Genomic DNA, 6,000 nt, shown 5'->3' with positions numbered 1-6,000 from the left:
CCAATCAGGATTAAAGCGACAAAATAATGTTTTAAAACCTCTGTTTGTTGGCCTCTCTATTATTTATTATTTATTTGATCATTATTAATTTGTTTTTTACTTTTCAAACAAATTTAAATTAAATGTCACATTTACGGCAACAAAGCGAAAGGAAATATCTCTAATTCTGCAGGTCAATTCCTTTGGGATTAATAAAGTATCTATCTATCTATGTTTCTATGTTTCTATGTTTCTATCTATCTATCTATCTATCTATCTATCTATCTATCTATCTATCTATCTATCTGTCTGTCTGTCTGTCTGTCTGTCTGTCTGTCTATCTATCTATCTATCTATCTATCTATCTATCTATCTATCTATCTATCTATCTATCTATCTATCTATCTATCTATCTATCTATCTATCTATCTATCTATCTATCTATCTATCTATATGTGACACTGTTTTACTTATTATTAACTGGTTCAGTTAACATTAATAACAGCCTAACATCACATTAACATCACTCTTAATATTTTCATTATAACAACCAGTGTGACTGAATACAAATCTGACAGTTACACAACTGTTCCTGGTGCTGCACATGGATGCACTGTGTGAATGTGTGTGAAAGGTTGAGTGGTGAAACTGTGCTTGAAAGCATCTTGAGTGGTCACGACTAGAGAAGTGCTATAATAACACATGTGTCTCCGCTCACACCAACCAGTCGAGGCTTGTTTCTGTCCAAGGTTTCTTCTATTGAACATTCTGGTTTATTCCTCACCACAGTGTTTGCTGGAGAAAATTTTGTGTTTCTGTATAATTCGGTAAAGCTTCGACCCTTTTGTGAATTGCTAGAGAAGGCATTCATCATTCACACCAGAGCTTCCCTGCTCCTCGTGTGCATAATGTGACCGTGTGCCGTCCCTCCTCTCTCTCTCCTCTCTTTCTACCCAAGTCATCCAGTGAATGCCAACCAAGCAGCCAGCCGAGCCCGCCTGCCCGCCGTGGGTGGAAAGCTGCTCCTGGCAAACACGAGGGGGAACAGAGCTCCCTGCCGAGTCCTTACAAAGACTATGTAGCTTCCGCAGACACACACACACACACACACACACACACGCACACGCACACACACACACGCACACACACACACATATGGACACCTCACACTGAGGCGATGCATATCACACTCATGAAGGCACCAACCCACTTTTAGAAAATATTTAGATCATGCCAAGGCCTGTAAGAGACGGTGAAATCATCCAGCATCATCCAACCTCCATGTTCTCTCTCTCCCTCTCTCTCTCCCTCTCTCTCTCTCTCTCCCTCTCTCTCGCCATCTGCGTGAAGCCCTTCTTGGCAGATTGGAGTCCAGACAATCACAGTTGTCAGTGGGTGAAAAGGATCTCACGTTGCCAAGTGAAGTGGCTGAAGCAGCGTAGCCGACACACAACCGAGTGTACGCTGATCGTCCCTGTGAATAAAACCATCGAGCTCCAGCTCAGTCCAATTCAAGGGGGTCAAAGGCCAAAGAGAAGATCGGTTTGTGTCATTTCAAACGGAGGGAATAGAAGATGAACAGTGGTTTGGTTTTTCTGTAAAGTTCATGACGTGAAACTTAGTTGTCAATGCCCATCTCCTCCACATACACGTAACCAGTTTCCAGTCAGGAGGCAACGATAATGGATGAAACTACTCGTTAAAGTGGACAAGGGAAAAGTCAGAAAACAGAGAAGAAAACCGCTTCAATAATTGGCCAATTATTTCCATCATTCAAGACATTTATCGTATCGTAAATCCAGAGCTCTGATTCATCTGTGTTCTTTTTATACTGGTAGTTGGACAAAACACCACATCAGAAAATGTCATTTCATGCTCTGGGAAATTCGAATGGGAACAATTTCCTTTTATAGAACAAAAGCCATTACTCGGTTAATCCGGTATGAAAGTTAGCTGCAGCCCTAATGAACGTGTTGAGGGTTTTATCGTGATTCTTGGTATTTATAGGTTTCAATGTTGGACTCCTGATGAACAACAGGTTGGTTTAGAGTCTTGTCCACAGACTGGTGTCCTCCAGGAGGCTTACGTGCAGCCATGTCCATCAACTCAGCAGCAACAGAGACACTCATCAGAAGCAGAAGTCAGGTTTTGATCTATCTGCAGCTCGTACCATAGCCAGAGCCGGGGGACAGATTGAGGAGCATGAATCATTGAGCAGAGCTGCTCTGAAAAGACAGCCAGGACTCGCCTGTCACTGGTGCTGAGCTGATTCTGAAGACGCGTGAATCCCTCCACTAAGTGCTAAACAACGTTTCCATGAGAGAACAATTAATTTGTTCTCGCAGTCCCCCTGGCACACACGCATGCCAGCACTGTAATACACTCAAGGCAACACAAACAAACACACACATTTATTAACTCATGTCAGTATCTACCCTGCACGCTTACACACTTTTTTGTTGTTGTACCTGCTTGCAAATCAAACCCCAACATTAATGGGCTATGCTCCACAGAGCAAGGGAGAAAAAGAGATGCTGCACGGTCCCTCTCCATTTGAAACACCGGAGCCCTGCTGGTGCTTCAGCGTGTCAGCCAGTGATTCACAGCTTTTTTGGAGTGGGTGGGAGTAGAAAAGGAGAAGAAGAAAGCCGGGATGTGTTCGCCGCTGCTCGCTTGGGACTGAAAGTGTGAGGGCGTAGGTGGGCAGAGTGGTTGAGCAGGCAGAGCGGGCACCTGGGATGATCTCAGTGGGTGGGAGGACGGGAGGAGAGAGGGAGGGAGGGATGAGAGAAGGAGGGAAAGGGGGGATGGGGTGGACCCTAAGTGGTAACGAGGTTCGTTGTGCATTGAAGTGACGAGAGCATATGCACATGTCGCCCTGCAGCAGGAGATGTACGAATGCACTGTATATATAAACCTTCCATTTAAGAGCCTGGTGCTTGCAGTCACTTCTCTTCTCTGAAGGACACGGACGGATGTGTAACCTACTAAAAAACAGCTGACCTGAAACCATGGAGGACAAAGTGCACACGGATATTTCCCTGCCCAATTCATGTCCTAATTACAGTGGTCATGAGCATCACATCTCCACCGGAGCATCAGGGACTCCAGCGGTAATGAGCAGGTTGCATCTACATGTTCGCTTCTGATTTCAACTCAAGCAGAACATACATGTGCGTGTTTTCACATCTCGATCCCTCCCAAGGCCCCAGTTGAGACTTTCTTCATTTCCTGCTGAACTAGTAATACTGTCAAATCCTTCCCTGGCGTATTATCCCTGTAAAATTCAAGTGCTGTTGTCAGTTGTTGCACAAATGTCCCCCACACTTTGGTTTTAGCAAAATTTACACAATCAAAATTTGTCAACGTGATTTCAAGGCTATGGAATCGTTTGCATGCTCTGACTTAAGATGACTAAGATGTGTTTGGGAATCTGGGATTCCCTGGACTGCACGGAAATGTGCTGCTGGTGTACGTCTGCTGTACTGGTTGGCAGAGCAGAGGCCGACTGAAGTGACCCAGGGGGGGCACAGGGCACGCTGCTCAATTTCAGAGAGAGAGAGGGAGAGAGAGAGAGAGAGAGAGAGAGAGAGAGAGAGAAAGGAGATATGGTGGCCATGCATGGGATATGAACACTGACAAACTGATGAGGTTTGGAGGACAGGTGGGACACACAGACATGGGGGGGGGGGGGGGGGGGGTCCTTCTTCTTCTCTCCACAGTGCTGAAATACTTCCCTGCTGATCTTCAGTAAACTGAGAGCCCAGCGTGCCCCTCACTTTTTTCCACTGCTGCTCAAGGAGAAATGACCGGGCTGAACTCTGTGACCTTAAAGTGGGCGGACTGCACCTTTACAGAAAGCACCTTTTGTTCATTTTAAATCCAATGTGGGATTGATGAAGGGAAAGAATCAACGATGACTCAAAGCAGTGCAAATTCACAGATGCAGTTTTATACAGTCTCATAAACAATACAAGATGTGTCAGTGTCAAAATAACTTCCACACTGACATGAAGTTATTCATATTTAACCTTTGAAGAATTGGACAATATATGTATCCATGTTACTGTTGGACAGAATGTGAGCAGTGATGAGAATCCATCCATCCCTCTCCCTTCTCCACCTCGTTCTTTCCACCTTTGATGACGTCTTTAAAACCGTGTCAAGAATACATAAACAGGTGTTTTTAATTATTAAAGCAGACGTCTTCCTCTGCCCTCAGGAAGCGTGCTTTCACAAAGCTGAACAACGTGCAAAAACCCACTTCCAACAAAGGCTGAAGGCAGAATTCGGCTTTTGAATATTTTATTTTTCTGGAATTTGTTGCAAAACTGTGAACTCGAAGTTGCAACAAATTAGGACGATTGCTGCAGACAACTTCTAGAGCATTTATTGATCAATTGAGTCAATCGAAAAAATAATTATCTAAATAGTTCCTGAGCAATAATTTTTTTTTTAGTACCAAAAAGCAACTGGTTCAAGCTTCTTAATATTGAGAATTTGATGTTTTGCTTGTCAACTGCATATATTTAGGTATATTTAATCTATATAGCAAAAACATAATATAGGCAAATTAAATTTCTCCTTGCACTGCGAAAATATTCAACATATTAGTCCATAATGAAAACCATCAGTAGTTGCAGATCTGAATACTTGAATACCGCCAGATTCATTCTTTAAAAACTCCTTAACAAGGTCGGTAGGTAATTTGTAACTGTGATATTAATCATACAACTTATTGTTTAAAGCACATTATAATGTACTTTTCCATTTATTGATGTAGTTTGTATTATGTGTTTACTATATATTAACGCACATTTAACACAATTATTTGTTAAAAACCTCATTATATGGTTAGAAACCCGTGGTGGGCCAACATGCAACAAAGGGAACAAACACTCAAACAGCACACGGATCTTTTCCCACTAAATCAAAGAGCCTCTTGCTGTGTTGAATCAGATCCATGTTGCTTCTCCATCCTGTAGCTGTTCCCAGATCCCCCGGCAGGAAACACTACATGGACAGAACAGCCTCATAAATAAGTGAGAGGTGTTCAAGGCAGAATATACTCTATCACTATTCTCCCTTCACCCACAAACTGCATGACCTTTGACCAACAGCTTGAAAAAAAAATACAATATCCCTATGGAGCCATGTGCAGATTGAAGCCGAAACACCATTTTATTTATTCTGAAAGGGTCAAGAGTTAAAACAGAATTGAGGGGTTTGGGGATTTCTCAAGGTTTACGAGCCCAGATAATCCTTTAAACATAAAAAACAATACACACATTTTGTGTGTACCTCATTCAAAATCCTCCCGACCAAAAAAAGTGCATCACTGGGAGGGAGTGTGAATTCACGGTCACATGCACTAACATCCCTGGATTACTGTGCACAGGCTGGGTTGTGTGTAACCTGTGTCATGACAACGACAATAGAAAGACACAAGTAGCCACTATTTGTTTTCCATGAAGAGAGATAAACTGGCACAAACTTTCTTTGTTATCCGGCTGCCAGCTTTGTTTGGACTTGGATTGCTCTTCTGTGTTTGAGCATTTCCTCCATAACACATCACACATTCATGGGGCGAACCAAGGGGCGTTGTGAAGTCCCACTGACCTTGACCTTTGACCTCTGAATTGTAATCAGGTCATCCGTCGGTCACAGTGAACTTTTGTGCGAGAGGTGGGTGTGCCAGTAGCATCCTTTTCACAACAACATGATGTGGCCTTAACTTTGGCCCTGAACCACCAAAACCCAATCAGTTCATCTCGGGAATTCAAGTGAATGTTTGGACCAAATTTGAAGGAATTCCCTGGAGACATCCCTGAGTTGTTCGGGTTCACAAGGTCAACACGATGTCTCAGGAACCTCCACAGTACTCAAAGTATAAACATGTGATTCGATAAATGAAAATGTGTGTAGCAAGAGGCGGCAAAAACAAAAACACAAATTAAGTGTAAAATGGACTTTATCACATTCACATTGCAATAAATCTCAATTTGATAACTTTATATGATA

Source organism: Limanda limanda, chromosome 9 (assembly GCF_963576545.1).
Source record: "Limanda limanda chromosome 9, fLimLim1.1, whole genome shotgun sequence".
Taxonomy (NCBI): domain Eukaryota; kingdom Metazoa; phylum Chordata; class Actinopteri; order Pleuronectiformes; family Pleuronectidae; genus Limanda; species Limanda limanda.
This window is presented reverse-complemented; position numbering follows the sequence as displayed.